We start from the raw sequence: 20,689 nt of genomic DNA on the forward strand, positions 1-20,689 counted from the left end.
CGGGATACTTAATGAATACGCTTTATTCATATAAAATCTCCTTAAAATATTTTCAGTATATGTGGATTGATGGACAAAAATTCTATTCGTAAAATATTCAATTTGTAGATCAAAACAAAATTTTATCTTTTTCAAGATCTTTCATTTCAAATTTCCTTTTCAAATATTCTACTGTCTTTGGAAGCTCTTCAGGAGTTCCAATGATATTCAAGTCATCAACAGATACAACTATTATGACAAATTTAGATCTAGATCTTTTAATAAAGATACAAGGACAGATTAGGTCATTTTTATACCCTTCTTTCAATTGGTATTTTGCTAAGGCGATTATACCACATGCGTTCTAATTGTTTTAATCTGTATAAGGATTTCTAAAGCTTGATTGAATCATTTTCTCGAGAATATTTATACGCATTAGATATTTTGAATCCTTCAAAAATTTTCATATAAATATCACTGTCTAATGAGCCATAAAATTAGGCTATGACAACGTCCATCAGATGCATATCAAGTCATTCATGAACTGCTAGATTTATAAGATACCTGACGGTTATTGCATCCACCACTGGCGAATATGTCTCCATATAATCAATTCCAGGTATTTGAGAAAATCATTGTGTCACAAGTCGTGCTTTATATCTAACGACTTCATTTTTCTCATTTCATTTTCGGACAAAACCCGATACCCCACTGACTTTATATCTTCAAGTGTTTGGATTATAGGTCCAAAAACTTTGTGTTTTTCAAGCGAAGTCAATTCAATTTTGATTGCATCTTTCTATTTTGGCAAATCATTTCTCTGTCTACATTCTTCAACAGATTTTGGTTCAAGATCCTCATCTTGTTGTATTATTTCATTAACAATATTATAAGCAAAAATATTATCTATAATTATATCATTTCGATTTCATATTTTTCTTGATGAGACATAACTAACTAAGATATCTTTATTTTCATTATTTTCAGGTACCTGAACCTCTTTTGTGGTTTTATCAGTTGTTATGTCTTGCTGCTCTTCTTGAGTAGTTTCTTCCATATTACGATTATTTTGATAATTCGGTCTTCTCTTTCAAGGATTTTTATCTGTGGAATCGATTGGTCTACCACATTTTAAGTGTGGTTTAGACTCATTTGTATTAGTCAATTGTCCTACTGAGACATCAACTCGAATGGGAGCATTAGCAGCTGGAATGTGAGATTTTGTAACTCTTGATAGGTCAGTGAATGCATCTGGCCGTTGATTTACAATGTTCTGTAAATGAATTATATTTTGAACTTCGACACATTTATTTGTATGAGGATCTAAGTGAGATAATGATAATGTATTCCAGTCTATCTCCTTTTTCAGCTGCTTATTTTCTCTTCCTAATGTTGGATATATTGTTTCATCAAAATTACAATCAACAAATCTTGTCGTAAATAAATCTCCAGTCATAGGTTCCAAATATTTTATAATAAAAGGAGATTCATATCCAACATATCTCCCAAATCTTCTTTGGGGACCTATTTTTGTGCATTGTGGTGGAGCAATTGGAACAAATACCGCACACCCAAAAACTCTTAGATAGGAAATATTTGGCTCTTGACCAATAATTAATTGTAATGGAGAGACTTTAGGATAACTTGTGGGTCTTATCCGTAAAAGAGCTGTTGCATGCAAAATAGAATGACCCCATATTGAAATGGGAAGTTTTATTCTCATAAGAATTGGTCTAGTGATTAATTGAAGGCGTTTAATCAATGATTCTGCTAGACCATTTTGAGTATGAACGTGGGCATCCATGGGCAACTGGATGTTCAATTGTTATTCCAGTTGATATACAATAATCATTAAAAGACTGAGATGTAAATTCACCAGCATTATCAAGACGAATTGTCTTTATTGTATAATCTGAAAATTATGCTCTCAACTTTATTATTTGAGCAAGTAATCTCGCAAAGCCCAAATTACGAGTTGATAATAAACATACATGTGACCATCTTGTAGATGTATCTATTAAAACCATATAATACTTAAATTGTCCACACAAAGGGTGAATGAGCCCATATATATCACCCTATATACATTCTAGAAATGCAGGAGATTCAATTCTCACTTTAATTATTGATGGTCTAGTAATCAATTTTCCTTGAGAACATGCAACACAAGAGAATTCTTTAAATTGAAGAATTTTCTGGTTCTTCAATGAGTGTCCATATGGATTTTCAATTATTTTGCGCATCATATTAGAACCGGGATGAACCAACCTGTCATGCCAAATAATAAAATTGTTTAAAGTAGTAAATTTCTGATTTACTATGACATGTGTTTCAACAGTGCTAATACTTGTATAGTATAAGCCGGAAGAAAGAGTAGGTAATTTTTCAAGTATATATTTATTACCCGACATTATTGTAGTAATATAAAGATATTCAATCTTTTCATCATTTATAGTCAATATGATAGCCTTTTTGGCGAATGTCTTTGAAACTTAACAAGTTTCTCTAAGACTTACTACAATATAATGCTTCATCAATTATTAAATTTATTCCTCCGATAAGTAATAAGTTAGCTTTTTCGGATCCTTCAATTAATCTTGCACTACCATCTATAGTATTAACATTCACTTCATTCATCACCAAATAAGAGAAATATTTCTTATTTCTTAAAATAGTATGTGTGGTAGCACTATTTATAAGACATAAATCATCGTAATTGATTTTGGATCCAACTAATGATTGAAAAATTTTCATATTCTTAAAAAAAAACATACTATAAGAAATTTGAAAAACTAACATAAGAAATTGCATTAGAAATGTAGAAATTAGAAATACATAGTACTTTAATAAAACAGAAAAACATAATTGCAAACAAAAGAAAACAATAACTTTCTTTATAATTTATTATCTAATAAGGTGACCAGTTCTTCAATCAATATCCTCATAAAAATATTCATCTCTCAAATGAGTAATATCTGAGAGGCCCTTAAAGTCATCATCTTTGTAAGCAAGATTTGCCTCAATATCATTATATGTATTTGATAGAGCTGCTTCATTATCATCACCTCGAAAGGTCAAGTGCGCTTCTACATTATTTTCTTTATTTTTAAGGGAAGCTTGATAAAATTTGACAAAATGATCAGGCGTACGACAAGTACGTGCCCAATGACCTTCCATACCTGAACTAGCATAGCGGAATGAGATATATCGAAGAATGAACTTAGCCTTCAACCACAAATGGGGTCCTTTAGGCAGCCGATTGCCCCTTTGCTTCCACTGACTTACGTCGTGAAAACCCGTCAATGAAATAATGAAATGAAGAGAAGGGCTTTTCCCATCCTATGAGCCCTGCGAGCTCACGAGTCGTCAGTCACTTGGAGGATCGGTGACAAATATTAACTTTACCCTGTGAAGGATTATCTTGAGAACCTTTATTATTCTCTTATTTATTTTCACTATTATGATGATAATTATTTCGTCCTATGCCACGTCCTTGCCCACATCCACGATCATGGCCTCGACCACGATCGCGATAATAATTTTACCTTATTTCAGGTTGATCATGCACTGTTACAACATTCGCTTCAGGGAATGAAGCAGATCTAGTGGGACGATCTTTATGATTTTTTATTAACAAAGTATTATTCTGTTCTACCACAAGTAGACATGTAATCAATTCAGAATGTTTTTTAAATCCCTTTTCACGATACTGCTGTTGTAGCAATACATTAGAAGCATGATGATAATGCTCAAATTACACTCTTGAATGGGTGTAAGCGATCGTTGTCAATATAATAACCCAACTTAGGTTGGGGTTGAATCCACAAGGAGTGAAAGCATGGAATTCAAAACTCAAGAATACTAATAGTCTACTAAAAGATGACCCGTAGTGTGAATAAAGCAAGCATAAATGTAAAATGGGGGATTTAGTTTAACTTTGTTTATAAATGACAACTACTTCAATTTTAGTGCACTAGCTTGACGTTGAAGAATGCTAAGAGTGAATTAAATTGAGAATAAGCCTTGGGGTTATGCAATTATATGTGTGGGATCATGCATGGGTATTTGGCCATTTATTCAATTTTTAGCTAAAAGTCATGGGTAGGCTAGATGTCAATGTATTGGTGTCAATTTTTCAATTACAACACCAAATTTATGAAGCAAGGATGCAAGTTTGTATCAAATGAATTTTCCAAATCACAAAACATCTTAAGATAAGACACAAAATCATCAAAGATTGTCTCAATATTCACAATGCAACTTAATTCACTCATTTACCCAAACTGATAGTAAAACATACCCAAAAGTACTGATGCCGCTCACATACAAGAGTTAGCTCCACACACTAAAGACATTTCAATTCTTAAGGGAGCTCAAATAAAGAAAGAATTCACACTCACTCTCACAAAGAAATTCAAGTATATTGAATAGAACCATATGTTTGCCCTTTGTGTTTTTCGCCACAAATGTAGACTTACTTAGTTTGGAATCACCAAGGTCTTACGGGTCAAGATGAAGGTTTAAGGTGCTAGAAGGAATACATATGGATCAAGTGACTAAAGGGCCTTCTTCAATGCAATATTCAATCCTTTCTACCCTCAAAATTTTCAAACTACCCACCTTATTCTTTTTCAAATCATTTCCCATACTTTCCTAACTATTTTTTTAGCATTTACCAACCCATTCAAAGCCACCATTTTCTTTCTTTCACTTCTTTGATTTTTTCTAGAGATTTTATACCTATAAGCCTTTCTTAGCCCCTCACTTATTCAAATTTTTTTTAAGTTCTACGGGCTAGGCTATTCAATTTTATCATCAAGCACATCTCTTCTTTTAAGCACATGTATTGACATCCTTACATACACCTTTATTATCTTTTCTTTGATCATCTTCTCCCAAATACACAAGCCCCCAAACTTAGGCTTTTGCCTATAATCTGTTATCTAGAATCATGCAATACATCAAAGGAGGTTAAGTGCCAAAAGAGAGGTTTTCAAAATGGTTTAGGTGTTTTAACATGGTTATCATTACAATAAGAAAGAATAAAGGGCAAAAAGGTTTGAATGGGTTAACTAGGGAATAATGTTAAGGTGAGAATTTGGCTATGTGACGGGTCAAAAAGGGCCTCGGGTCATCCTCCAAACCAAACTTGCCTAGAATTTCGCTTTGAATACACTCGGGACACAAATGCACAAGAATTATTCAAAAATCTTATCACTCATGGCATCGTACTCATAGAGCAAAAAGTTAGTCTCCCAATCAATTTGAGCAAATTGGGCTTCATAAGTAACTTCGAGTCACTGACTCAATTTTGTAAAGAGAGAGCCAAAAATTGAGTTTAATGGTCTCACTCAAAAGAAAACTCGAGACATCCTTGATCTTACACCTGTATTTTTATTTTTTCTCAAAAATATTTTATTCCTTGCCACTGACCTTTTGGAAGTATTTTCAAATTTTTGCTTCTTCCTAGTTAATCAAAATGACTAGATAGTTCACCTAAGGATGTCGCCTCGCCATCCCTCATGGAGAATTGTCACTCGGTTCGACAAAGAAACTAAACTAAACTAAAAACAAAAGACAAAAGAAAGAGAAAATAAAAAATTGCTCCTTAGGAAAGAACTGAGTTTCGAAGAAAACCCTTGGAGTTTATTAGACACGTTTATACAAAAGGCAACAAGAGCAATGCGCACAGTCGGATACCATATTTAAATTAAGCGCATGACACAAATTCAAAAAATAAAATGACAATATTTGACATCATTATCAAAATGCCAGACAAGGGCCATCCAAAGCAATGTCAATAATAATAAAATAAGAACAAAATGCCATAAACATCAAAAGTAATAAAATAGAATATGTCTCCACAATCTATCAAACTACATGCCATAAACCAAGACAGTAGGTACCGACTACCGAATGAATCATAACAATACCGCACCCCCACTAAAAATATTGCATTGTCCCCAATGCAAAAGTAAAAGAGAGTAGAGGAGGGTAGAGACTCTCTGTGGCGCACTAGGCGCTCGGATCCTAGTCGGTGAATGATCTCACTATCTCAATGAGATCCTCGTCAGACTGGGCTCTTCTCATTGAATCTGCTATGAAGGGTGACTTATCATCATGCCGAGTTCTAGAACTAGCCCCAACCCTTCGTGCATGCTTCTCATCCCTGGATAACTGCATGGCGAGCTCAACTTGTGAAGCCTCAGGTAGCCCCTCTATAAGATCAACCTCGACCTCATCATCAATGTCCTCATGACCCTCTCCAAACAAATTATCAAATGGAAGCACTGGGCCTGAAGTCTCCGGTGGAAAAGCAATCTCCGTCTTATCAAGACTGAAGGAAGGCTATCCAGAGTGAATCTTCGCCCGTAAACTATCAAGGTCTGCCCTCACAGATGCCACTCCTTCACAATCTCTCCTTGCCTAAAGAATGGTCACTTTCTACTCTAACTTCACTACAGGGGCACGAAGAGGTGCTATAGCAGCCTGAATAAATCGGGGAATGTCCGTCACCAATCGGGTAAGTGTGGACTTGTTTTCCAAAGTCATGGAAGCAACCTTGGAAAACATCACCATAGAAGACCATGCCGATTGTGTGGACCGAGGTGGTGGTGCGGTCCTTGATGATGGAAGAGTACCGGCAGAATCCTAATGGGTCTCAACATCAAGTGTAGAATTCAAAGGAATCTCCACCTCCTCTGATCTCGGGAATCCTTCCGCACCCGAATCTACCAAAACCAAAGCTTTCCTTTTTAAGCCCGTAGGGTTATCCTCATTCTTACACTGTGTGATATCAATGACACCGGTGCATATAATCTGATGATCAATCTTAGAGAGTAGCGGGACCTTGAACTTAAGACAAAGCATGGATATGAGTGCCAGAAAGGGCAATAAAGTACCCAGTTGCTTTGACCTCAATTTAATCATCTCCACTATCAAATCTCCCGAATTGATAGCAATTTTATCCATGATTCAACCAAAAATGATGGTCTTATCAATCGTGACATCTTGGTCATTTATTGAGGAAAGTAGATGGTTACCCACAAATCCAAGCCAATGTTTGGCTTGAACCAACAGATCTCTCCTCTTGATTTGGCCTACACCATTAGCCCATGGAGGAAGACTCTTAAAAATCATCCTAGCAAGCCATGGATAACTCTGACGTCCGCCAAATGTCAACCTCTTGCACTTCACCGCGAAATCTAAGTCACAAGCAAAGTAGATCTCAATAATCTCCGAGGCTGTGCAAGGGACTTCCACTCCTCGAACCAATACACTTTCGAGGCAAGGTTGTACAGCAATTGGAATTTTGTATTTTTGTTCATTGTGCCTAAAAACATAGAAAGCATAGAATTCCCGAACAATCTCCGGTAAATAGCATAATGGGTGAGAAGGGGGCGTCATATCTGTGAAGAGTTCCCAAACCCGTTCTTTAATTTCGGAAATGATTTCAGGAAAATGGGTTTTAACTGCCTTCATACTAAAGATCTTCTCGGGATTGAACCCTCGAGTAGTTACCCATTCATCATATAACTTCTTCTCACCTTCTACACCAAATTGAATTTGATCCGCTTCCTTCTTACCTTTCGTGTACGATCAATGATAGCTTGGACATTTGGGACTTTCGAAATATCTTTGGAAATCGGTGTTTTACCCCTTTCGAACGTAGCTTTGCCTTGCCTTTATCCGGGGCATTACCCTTTCTAGCTTCTCGCGGCAAGTTTTTCCCTGGAGATATACCTATGGAAAAGAAACAAAACAAAACCAAAACCAAAGACAAAAGGTAAAACATGTTTTTGGAATTTTGTAAGTTAAGAAAAAAATAAGGATAATAAAAGAAAATTGTTGAAAGATGCAAAGTAACTCATTAATAGAGTCCATGGGTTTCATTTATTATAACACTTAATCATTTAGGCACGACATTGTCTCACATTCTTCACATTTCTCAAAACTAGCTCATAGGACATCCATAACCTCCAATGGACACAAGAATTACCAATACCCTTAAGAATGATGTCAATCAATCTATCATAGGGCAAGACAAATATTCACGTTTTTCGGTTAGGCTTAGTGACCAACAAGAACCATGGATGCCCTATTTCTCAACAATCTCCCTCAACCAATGACTACCAACTATTTTATTATTAGGTTTAATTGGACCTAAAATGATGCATAAGAAATGACCACCCATGTCCTAAGGAAAGTTACATTGGCTATCACAAGCATACAACATATTCCTCTCTTATTGTTATTTCAACAAACACATAGTGGGCATGCAAACCAAGAACTTGGAGAAAGAGAATAAGAGCACAAGAGAGAAAGCTCATTTCACCAAATCATCTCCAAACATATTCAAGGTGTTCATACTATCGTACTTGAGCCACCCACCACAAAAAATAAGTAAAAAAGGCTTTAATGGACATTTATCAAGCACATGGTGCACTAGCTTTATTTAAGAGAGTATCATGAATCAAACTAGTGAAACAAGGCACCCATGACAATCTAATTATTCCAACAAGTATTAATCACCCCAATAAGCTCACAAAAACAAACTTTAAATGACCAACTATCATGAGGTATCAAGTATTATGTCCATCCCTTAAGAGAGAATTCAAGAGTTAAGTCATGAGAAAACATACCTTTCTTTCTTGATTTAAGAGAAGAGAAAAATTGAAGCACAAGTCCAAAGGAATGATCTCACTTTTTGTTAGTTTAATTTTTGGTGAAAAGGGAGAGAATATGAAGTTTGAGAGAAAAGAAAGGTTAGAATAGAGTTGTAATGTAAAAAAAACTGAAGTGTGGACTGTTAGCGCCTGTTTTAGTGTTTTAAAAAATATTTTGGGATGACCGGGTCGGGTCAGCCCAGTAAGATCCGACCCATTTTTAAAACTTAACAGCGTATAAACTCAACTTGCGTCCCATCTGCGTTGAATTTGTGACTGGACTGCTGAAGTATTCCCAGCGCATGCCGTAGTAGTGTGTAGCGGTTGATTTGTGTACAATATGCGATGGACCTGCGCCTGAACTGCTTAAGCAGATGCAACACAGTTCAAGACAGCAACTACCTGCTTCTTGGCTTTAACTTACGCCTGGACTGCGTCCAATATGTGACTGGACTGCTGCAACAGTTACAACGCAAGTTCAGGCAGATTTTACCATCCAAACTTAGCCCCTGATGCGTCCTAAATGCGTCTGGCCTGCTCCTGGACTGCTTGAGCAAGTCCAGCGCAGGTGAAAGCAGTAACTTTCAGTGATTTGCTTCAACTTTTGGCTTCCTACGTTCAAGTGCGCAGCACCTGCGTCTGGCCTGCTCAAGCAGATCCAGAGCAGGTTGCCCACAGCCAGCTACACGATTTTTTTTTGCACCAAATTGTTGGTTCGGAGCTTGGTCTTGAACCTCCGAGACAACTTTCGCGTATCCTAAATTTATGAAATTACCTGCATCAATCAAAACTAAGCTAAAATTAATATCAAAAATAGTAAAATCATCGAAAATAAATCTTGGGTTGCCTCCCAAGAAGTGTTGTAGTTATAGTCGTGGAACGACATCATTTACTCATCATTTTGGATCTTTGAAGCGAAGCGACTCAACCCTAGTCACTTCGGGTCCACTACATAATAGTGCTTCAATCGTTGGTCATTCACCATTATTTTCTTCTTCTCGTGATCTTCCAACTCAATAGCTCTACTCAGGTAAACATTTGAGATCACGAATGGGCCCGACCACTTTGATCTAAGCCTCCCCGCAAAGAGTTTCAATCTTGAATTGAAGAGGAGTACGCCATCACCCACATGAAACTCTTAATTTAAGATTTTGGCATCATGCCACCTCTTCATCTCCTTTTTGTACAACACGGAGCTTTCATAGGCTTTGAGTCGAAACTCTTCCAACTCATGAAGTTGATTCACCCTTGATTTTGAGGCATCCTCCCAATCCATATTCAACTTCTTCAAAGCCCATAAGCCTTATGTTCTAAATCAACGGGTAAGTGACAAGCCTTCCCAAACACCAATTGGTAGGGGGACATACCAATAGGAGTTTTATAGGCTGTTTTATATGCCCAAAGAGCATTATCGAGTTGTCTAGCCCAATTTGTGCGACCAACATTCATGGTTTTCTCAAGGATGAACTTGATTTCACGATTCGAAACTTCAAATTGGCCACTAGTTTGGGGATGATAAGGAGTAGAGACCTTATGTTTCACCCCATACTTATCAAGCAAAGCACCGAAGACCCGATTACAAAAATGAGAGCCGCCATCACTAATCATTGCCCTTGGAGTCCTGAACCTTGTAAGGATGTACTTCTTCAAGAAAAAAAGATACTTTTGCCTTCATTGTTTGATAAAGCATTGGATTCCACCCACTTTGAGACATAATAAACTACTACCAAGATATATTTATTACCATATGAGCTCACAAAGGGACCCATGAAGTTGATCCCCCGCACACAAATAGTTCAATCTCGAGATTGGGCTTAAAAGTAATCTCATACTTCCTTGAAACACCACCTTGCATTTGACATTGAGGACATATTTTGACCAACTCATAAGCATTTCTATGAAGGGTAGGCCAATCGTATCCACTTTGAAGGACCTTAGCGGTCGTTCGGATCCCATCATGATGACCACCGAATAGAGAGGAGTGACAAGCCTTAAGAATATCTATCATTTCCGCTGCCATGCACACCTACAGATCACACCATCCGTATACTTCCTAAACCAGAATGGTTTATCTCAAAAATACTTTTTTACATCAAATAGAAACCACTTTTTTTATAATGATTTAACTCATTGGTAAGCACACCGCTCATAATATAGTTTGCATAATCCGCATACCAAGGTGTAATGCTCCCCGAAAGTGACATGACTAGATCATCGGGAAAGGTGTCATCAATATCAATCTCACCCCACATTTCATGATTGGATTCAAGGTGGAAAAGATGGTCAGCTACTTGATTTTCGCACCCCTTTCGATCTTTCACTTCAAAATTGAACTCTTGCAAGAGCAATATCCACCTAATCAATCGAGGTTTTGCCTCTTTCTTTGCCATGAGCTATTGAAGAGCGGCGTGGTCCATTTGTACAACCACTTTTGTGCCTAACAAATAAGCCCAAAACTTCTCAAAAGCATACACCACCGTTAATAACTCTTGTTCTGTAACTGTATAATTACGTTAAGCATTATTCAACGTCTTGCTTGCATAATAAATTGCGTGGAACAACTTCTCTTTTCTTTGGCCCAAAACCTCACCTAGAGCAACACCACTTGCATCACACATTAATTCAAAGGGCAATGACTAATCCGAGGCTACTATGATGGAGCTGACACAAGGAGTTTCTTGAGACAATTTAAAGCTTTTACACAATTACCATCAAACTCAATTTTGCCTTCTTTTCAAGAAGCTTGCACAAAGGGTGAGTAATCTTCAAAAAATCTTTAATAAAGCGCTGATATAACCCGGCATGACCAAGAAAACTTCTACCGCCCTTCACAGAGATCGATGGAGGTAACTTAGCGATCACCTCAACTTTTGCTTAATCCACTTGGATGCCCTTCCCCAAAATTTTGTGGCCTAGAACAATGCCTTCATTGACCATGAAATGACATTTTTACCAATTCAAAACAAGATTGATCTCCACACATCGTTCAAGGACTTTACTTAAGTGTGCAAGGCAAGAATCAAATGAATCCCCAACCACGGAGAAGTCATCCATGAAAACCTCCATTGTATCCTCTACCATATCGGCAAAAATAGTATGCATCGTTGGAACGTAGCCAGCGCGTTGCATAACGTAAAGGGCATGCGCTTGAAAGAAAATATGCCATAGGGACAAGTGAAAATGGTCTTTTCTTGGTCTTCCGGGGAGATACAAATTTTATTGTACCCCGAGTAACCATCAAGAAAGTAATACCAACCTCGACCGGCTAGCCTATCCAACATTTGATCCATGAATGGCATGGAAAAGTGGTCTTTCTCTGTCCACGAGTTCAATTTACTATAATCTATACACACTCTCCAACTCGTGACCGGGCGCATAAGTAAAAGATCATTATTCTCATTTGGGACCACCGTCATGCCGCCCTTCTTAGAAAAACATTGAACTGGACTCACCCGCATGCTATTTAAAATTGGGTAGACAACTCCCGCATTAAGCCACTTAATAATTTCCTTCTTGACCACCTCTTACATTGGTTAATTTAGTCACCTTTGGTGTTTCACACTAGGAGCATGATCAACATTTAGCTTGAATTTATGAGAATAAATATTGGGAGAAATGCCTATAATGTCAGCGATAGTCCACCCGATAGCACGAATGAACTTTTTCACAATTGATTTCAAGGCATCCACTTGATAAGGTTCAAGATCACCCGCTACAATGATTAGCAATGTATTATCTTCACCCAAGAAAATATATTGGAGATGGGATGGTAACGATTTAAGTTCGAGTTTAGGTGGTTCAATAATAGACGGCTTGGCGGATAGACTCTCACGATTTTTCAAATCAAGATCCAATTTGATCGGGTTCTTGGTGTAATATCCAAGACCCATCAATTAAGCTACCACCTCATCATATTCTTCAACCACCTTACTCCTAAAGTTCCACAATACACCCGCCAAGGGGCTATTCACAAGATCTATTTCAACGATGTTAGTGACCTCATCATCAACTACATCAATCACCAAAATAACTTGCAAGTCCATAGGTTTCTTTACGGACTTACACACATTGAAGAATACTTCTTCATTATTCACCCAAAATGTTATCTCCCTACATTCCACATCTACTAAAGCCCTTCCGATAGCCAAGAATGGTCTACCAAGAATGATTGGGACCTTATGATCAACCTCACAATCGAGAATCACGAAGTTGGCTGGAAAGATAAACTGATCAACTTTCACCAAACATTATACAACACACGAATGGGCTTTTTGATTGAACGATCGGCCATTAGAAGCCTCATAGTGGTAGGCTTAGGAGCACCCAAGCCTAACTTTTAAAACACGACGAATGGAATCAAATTAATACTTGCCCTAAGATCACACAATGCTTTTCTGAATTTGTAGACTCTGATAGTACAAGGAATAGTAAATACACCCGGGTGTTCTTTCTTCACCACCATTGTGCTAGATATTATAGCACTACAATTGTGGGTTACCTTAATTATTTCAAAATCCATGAATCGCTTCTTGGTAGCCAAGTCCTTCATAAATTTAGCATAACCGGGCATTTCTTGTAAGGCTTCTAGCAACAGAATATTCACCGATAAATTGATAAACTTTGCAAGGAAATTTTTGAACTTGGTTTCATCATCCTTCTTCTTGAGCCTTTGTGGGAATGGGGGAGGAATTTTGATTTGTGGCAATGGAACAATTAGAGTTTCATCCATTTTTTGAGTATCATCCTCAATCACCTTAGAAGTTTTCTCACTTTCAATATTTTCTCCAACTACCGTTGGCCGTTCAACACTTGTCTCATTAGGCTTTGGATCATTATCAATTGGCTCTTCTAGCCGCTTTCTCTTTGCATTGGCTTGTTCTTTATTTGCCTTTTCATTGGGGTCTTCACCAAGATTAACAATATCTTTACCAAGAGTTCAACCACTCCTAGTGACAATACCCATGATGTGAGCATCATTTTTAGGATTGACAACCGTGTCACTAGGTAATCCACCCTTTGGTCTTGCATTAAGTTGTGCTGAGATTTGGCCCAATTGAGTTTCGAGTTGCATGATAGAGGCCGAGTGAGAAGTCACCTTTTAATTTAGTTGTGAGAAGTAACCTTTTATTTCTCTCACTATCTTATCGGTCCCCTCAACACCCATTAAAATCCGAGCAAGGACATCTTCACTTTTGAGCCTATCCAGGTCAATGAAACTTGACTCTTTACCCTTTGACCGATCTTGTAGAGGTACATACCGATCATAATCCCTCTCCTTATCTCTCCAATCAGGATCTCTATTACGTCAATCTCTATCATGATCTCTTTCTTCTAACCTTGATTCCTACCTTATCTTTGGTAGGTAGGGTGGGAATCCCCCGATTGGTTCAACAAGAACCAAATTTCTTCATTAAGAGACTCCGTTTCCTCATCATCTTAAAATTCAACACTCTTAGAAGCAACGGCGTTAACCGCCTTAGGAGGATCCCCCATTATATGCTTGGTAAGAAGATCAAGTTGCGTCATCACTTTAGCCATATTTGCATCTCTTTCTTTATCTTTTTTCTTTTGTTCTTGGATCATAAAAGATGTTGAGGGAGCCCCCACGGCCACCTCGGTATCACTTGTGTTCCACCCTCTACTTTGCTTAGTTACTTGATCTAATAAAGTTGATGCACACCATACGATAGTCTAACAAGAGAACCCCCGGCCGCATTATCGACTATCATCTTGTTTAATTGATTTACTACCCTATAGAAAATTTGGAGAAGTATCTTATCCAAAACCTCATGATTTGGGCATTGCATCAACTTGTTATTGAATCGTTGCCAAACCTCATATAACAGTTCGCTATTAAGTTGGGAAAATTTAATGATTTCATCCCTTAGTTGCAACATCTGAGAAGGAGGAAAATATCTTTCCAAGAATGCCTCCATGAGCTCACTCCATGTAGTGATAGATCCTATGGTCAACGACCACAACTATAAGACTGCTTCTCCTTTTAAAGAGAATGGGAAAAGGCACAACTGGATTGACTCTTGAGATATGTGGGCTATGTCAAATGGAGAACACACATCAATAAAATTACACTCAAATTAGGTGTAAGCGATCATTGTCAATATAATAACCCAACTTAGGTTGAGGTCGAATCCACAAGGAGTGAAAGCATGGAATTCAAAATTTAAGAGTATTAATAGTCTACTAAAAGATGACCCGTAGTGTGAATAAAGCAAGCATAAATTTAAAATGGGGGATTTAGTTTGAATGTGTTTATAAATGACAACTACTTTAATTTTAGTGCACTAGCTTGACGTTGAAGAATGTTAAGAGTGAATTCAATTGAGAATAAGTCTTGGGGTTATGCAATTATAGGTGTGGGATCATGCATGGGTATTTGGCCATTTATTCAATTTTTAGCTAAAAGTCATGAGTAGGCTAGATGTCAATGTATTGGTGTCAATCTTTCAATTACAACACCAAATTTCACAAATGGGTTCTTTCGAACACCTCACAAGTATGACAATTTCCCACATCTATTGCCTCAATTGACATCCTTATGTCTAAGAGATATCATTAAATAAAATGAATCAAGTTATTGGTTGCATTTATTCCTCATCTATGTCCTCTCTTTCAAGAATGGCATAGGTTCTAGGATGGTTGGAGTTTGCAACCCCCAACTCTCAATTAATTCATGAAATAAATGCAACACCCATCACAACTAACTAATTAAAAAAATAATTAGCTAAAACCCATGCACTACCACTACCTAAACAAGCATAACCCCAAGAGTGGAAATTAGCTACTCATAGATAAAAGGGATAAGAATAACCAAAGTTATCATTAACTTCATCCATGAGAGATAGAGACAATGTAATTCCACACTTGGGGTTTCAATAATTCTTCAAAGGAAAATCACTACCATGTATTTTTCACTCAAGCTTAGTACAAAATTCTTAAAAGATGAAAAGATAGATAGTAAAAGAGAAGAGAGAAGCTAAGAGCTAAAAGGGAGGCTATCTTAAAAAGAGATGAAAAACTAGGTCTTGAAAAATGAGCTAAAAGACTCCTTTTAAACTCCACTCTACATTTGATGAAAATTACAAGACTGCTACCTCATTCTTGATTTGCTTGAGCAGATCCAAAGCGGATGAAGAGCAGACAGAGAGCAGATGCGAAGCGGATGTGAAACGGATGACTCATTTCCTTCACATTTTGCCTCTTGATGACTTGAATGTCTTTCCCAATCTTCTCTTTATACTTTTACCTACATAAATGGGCATTACGTAAGAGAGTACTGCCAAATCAATGAAAAAGCATGATAATTTAGGCTCAAAAGGTTCTAGCAAATCGTCAAATTGACGACTTATCACATGATAAGTGGAAAAATTTTCTCTAATAAGTCCTCATCAGTGATGGTTTCTCCACATAATCTTAATATTGAACTTACTTTATGAATAACATAATTATACTCAACTACGATTTTAAAATCTTGAAACTGAAGGTGTATCCAGTCACATTTAGCTTTCGATAATACCGTCAATTTTAGCTGGTGATATCGGTCCTTCAAGTTGGTCCATAATTCAAGTGGATTTTCATAGTTAAATATTTAGTTTTTAATCCCTCGTGGAGGTGATGACGAAGAAAAATCATAGTTTTTGCCTTGTCTTGACTTGATGCATTATTTTCTTGTTTAATAGTATCCCCAAGACCTCTAGCGTCAAGGTGACTTTCAGCATCAAGGACCCATGATAAATAATTCTTTCCAATAATGTCGAGTGCCACAAACTCAAGTTTTGATAAATTTGACATAGTGAAATTATCATAAAAAGATTAATAAGTTTGATATAATGATACTTTTAAAAACAAAATAACTATATCAAATAGATTTAAATAGAATTATAAATTATTGTAACCCAGAAGTGTTAATTATGCAGTCCAAGAATTTTATTATAAAAAATATATGTAATATTGATCACAAGTACGTGTATATAAATTGTTAAAACGATGTTATGTAATAATAATGATTATTTTAATTCCAAACTTAGTATAAGTAGTACAATCAGTATATGTTCTTTAAATACCAATATTATGAAGTTAATGAACAAAAGGACAAGAAACTTTAACTAACAGGTAATAGCATTTTTTTTTGTTGTGAAGAGGGTATGAATAGTTAATTAAGTAGTTTGGTTGTTCTTGTAGTATCGAGTAATCAACACAACTTTGTGTAAACAACTACCATATCAATTCAAATCGAGTTGCTAATAATTCCTTTTTTTTTGTAAATTTTTCACGAATATGCTTAATTTAAAATGATGTAATTGATTCTTTAGCAATATTTAGCTTAAGATAATTATTTAGTTAAAAATAAAAAAAAATTCTGAAGGTGTTAGTGAAAAAAATATACCTGAAGAAGAGTCTCGTGTTGATAACGTGTTATAATATAAAGACCGAATAAAATTTATTAGAAGAAAAGAAAGAGAAATAGAAAGAGAAAGAGATTTAAATATATAATGAAGAGAATAGAATGAGTAATTTTAATAGTAGTATTTCATTGATTGTGTGTCCTTTTACATGTAAAGTGGGGAGATATATATAGGCACTAACATGGGTTGTGGTACAGCAGATGGGGCTGCTCCATCCTTAACCAGAGGTCGAGGGTTCGACCCTGAGCATAGAGAAAACTCTGTTTGGAGTGCTTCCCCCCAAATGGAGCCCTACGCTGCACGAATTCAAATTAGTCGGATTCCAATGTGGGTACCGGACACCGAATGAGAAACCAAAAAAAAGAAGATATATATAAGCATTATCTTCCTTGGAGATGTGGGTGAGCTACAGTGAATGGTCTACATGGCCATCCACTAGCCATTTATTCACCATACAACAGATTTTTTAATAGTTCATATTCATAGGTCCAATTCACGCGATATCCAAATATCTTGCCCTCAATAAACAAGTTTATATGAGATTCACACAAAAGGGAAGCTGTAATTTGAATTCTATGGATTTTGATTTATTTGTACATATTTAGTAAATTTCTTGATATAAATACATAATTTGAACAAAATTTATAGGTTTTGAGTTCGGCCGAATCGATAAGTTGGCTTTCAGCTCCGCTCTTGAATCCACATTGACTGATCATAAAAAATTATCTTTTATCCTTCATGTATGATTATTTACTCAATTTAACACTTTTTATCCCTTTTAGTCGGCCGAAATTAATTTGTGATCTAATAAGAAAAGGGAACAAACAACCACGTTTCGAGTAATTGAAGGTTTATATGCACGGTTAGACATCACAAGTACTAAAACAAGAGTTTGTCAATACCTGCATAATAAAGTTATATATCGATATATTTTACAAAATTGAATACTATATGATTCGAAATACACGTGTCGAGAAATTAATATATAAAAATATGCATTTGATTTGGTAGACTATTATTTATATAATTTTTTTGTTCTAAAGATATTTTAGCTAATATACCCATTTATCGAAAAAAGTAATAAAATTGTCCTATTTAGAATTAAGGTAGACTTATCATATTTTACTGTTAACATTTATTATTCTTCAAAGAAGAAAGTAGTATTCTTTCAATCTCAAACTAATTATCATTTTAGCTTAAATTAGAAGGGGAAAAAGTCATAGACTAATTATTACTTTGGAAATTCAAGATTGGATTTGATAATTATTCTCAATTATAACTAGGGGTGGGTGTTCGGTATTCGATTTGGTATTTTTAATGTTCGGGTTCGGTAATTTGGTAATTGGTATTTGAATATAGATACCACTTACCATACTTAAAAATATCGGTTCAGTAATTTAATAATCGGTAAATTAAACTTTGGTTCGGTATGGTATTTGGTAATATCATATAATAGTTGGAAATGTGCAAATGTACGTTTAAACTTCAAAGAGTATATTTAATAGAAACCTTATTTAGTAATTTTTTTGTCGCTTTTTACGACTATATTATCAAGGTTCAAGAAATTCTTTGAGATGACCAATACTATTGTCTATTGGGTTGGCTAGACATATCGTATCATATATCTATAATACGATATTCGGTATTTACCAAATACCAAACGGTTTTAATATCTTGTATCAAACTCAATCCCAAATACCAAAATATTAAAATTTTACTCCCAAATACCATACCAAATACCGAATTACCGAATAGCCATTACCATTTTTTGGTTCGGTACGATAATTCGGGTTTTGGTATTTTATGCCCAGCCCTAACTAGAACTAAGCTTGTCAAACGGGCCGGTTTGACCCGACCCAACAAGCCCAACCCGTTAAGCAAGCCCAACCCTGTTTGACCCGGCCTAGTGAGCCCCCGGGCTACAGTGCTGCCGGTCCCGGGCTGGGCTAATTTCTTTTGGGTCCGGTTGACCTGGCTCGGAGTAAACCCGAACTAGGCCCACCGATTGTCCGGCCTAATAATTTTTTTAAAAAAAATTAAAACTGAATTTGACCATTTGGGCCAAGTGGACCGTTGGGCCAAACGGCTATATAGCCGTTTGGAGGCTCCAACGGCCATATGGCCCATTTTTTTTAATTTTAATTTATTTTTAAAATTCATTTTTTTTTATAAATACCCTATACTTTCAAATCATTTTCCACACAATTCTCATTCTCTCAAATCTTATTTTCTCTCAAATATTCATATTTGCTCCTAAAGTGCTCAATTTTATTTTTTAATTTTGCGATTACAAATACGAGTGAAAGTAGTCTAAAGCCGCAACTTTCGGATACTTCTAAAATTTGGTATTGTTATTTCATCTCTTACTTTTAATTTTTAATTAGTGTATTAATTGTTGAATATTTATTTTTTTATTATTTTTTGTGTATTTTGAATATTTTTTTAGTTTGATTTATACTATGGATAAATTAAGAAACCTCGGTAAAAGTGTCAAATTTTTTTGTCCCAAAAGTGGTAGTGGTAAAAAAAAATGAATTGGTGGCAGTAGAGGTAGTTTAAGTAGTAGATATATCCGTGTGCCTCAGGTACCGGTTAGTCAACCTTTTGAGAAAGAAATAGGTGTAGGTGCTCACGATATGGATTATGCAGAAGCTCAGAAAAATTATGGTATAGAAGAAAAAAATGAAGTAGATTTGGCTAATTTAGATGAAGATGATAAAAATATCGGTGAGACACCCGCAGTAGGAAATGCTAATTTTAGATTTGAATTGGTTAATCTTTCTCCCCGTCCTCCCATTGTCCCTAAAAGTCGTAGAAAAACTAGCATTGTATGGAAATTTTTTACACCTATAGAAGGAAAAACTAAGGTGCAATGCAATATTTATCAATAAGTATATGAACATAACAGAGGAGGCAATCAAGGGGGTACAGGTTAGTTAATGAGACATATAAGATAGAATCACCAAAGAGAGTTATTTATTGCAAAAGGTGGTAAGGCTGTTGGTGGGACAACACAAACTAGAATGGACTCAACAACCAATCAGTTAATTAAGAATTATAATAAATTGAAGGACCGCGAAGAAATAGCAAAAATGGTAGCTGTGGATTGTTTGTCTTTCACTTTTCCTTCTACGGATGGTTTTATTCATTATATTCAAGCAATTTATAATCCAATGTTTAATGATATTTCTAGAAGTACTTGTTGGGCCGATATTTTTAGACTTCATTTACAATATGTTTATATCTACATTGTTAAAAATATTCAATGTAGAATGACTCTAACTTCTAATCTTGGTCGTGTTATTAGTAGAAATGATTATTTAACCATTACTTGTCCCTGGATAGATAATAATTTTGTTATACCAAAACTTATTCTAACATTTTTGTATGATGAAGATCGTAGACATACTGGAGAATTTATTTCTGAATCTATTCGTAAAGTTACAGAATTTTATGGTATTGAAAGAAAAGTTGTATGTATTGCTTTTGATAATGCTTCTAACAATAAGAATGCTATTGAAAAGTTAAAAAATGATCTCTCTCCGTCGTTACCTGAAATATTTCATGTTAAGTGTGCTTGTCATATATATAATTTAATTGTAAGAGATAGTCTTGAATTTT

At 35.8% G+C, this 20,689-nt stretch overlaps 1 long non-coding RNA gene across 2 annotated transcripts; it reads right to left on the reverse strand.

Moving 5' to 3' along the window:
• Positions 1-15,509: 15,509 nt before the first annotated feature.
• LOC124898957 lies at positions 15,510-17,407 on the reverse strand. Of its 2 annotated transcripts, none has more exons than XR_007056068.1 (2): positions 17,250-17,407; positions 15,510-15,909 (listed from the first exon to the last, which is right to left on the reverse strand). It is a non-coding gene; the product is annotated as an uncharacterized LOC124898957 (long non-coding RNA). The 2 variants fall into 2 exon arrangements; XR_007056069.1 differs by having other exon boundaries at positions 17,050-17,407.
• Positions 17,408-20,689: the final 3,282 nt, after the last annotated feature.

Source organism: Capsicum annuum, chromosome 5 (assembly GCF_002878395.1).
Source record: "Capsicum annuum cultivar UCD-10X-F1 chromosome 5, UCD10Xv1.1, whole genome shotgun sequence".
NCBI classification, from domain to species: Eukaryota; Viridiplantae; Streptophyta; class Magnoliopsida; order Solanales; family Solanaceae; genus Capsicum; species Capsicum annuum.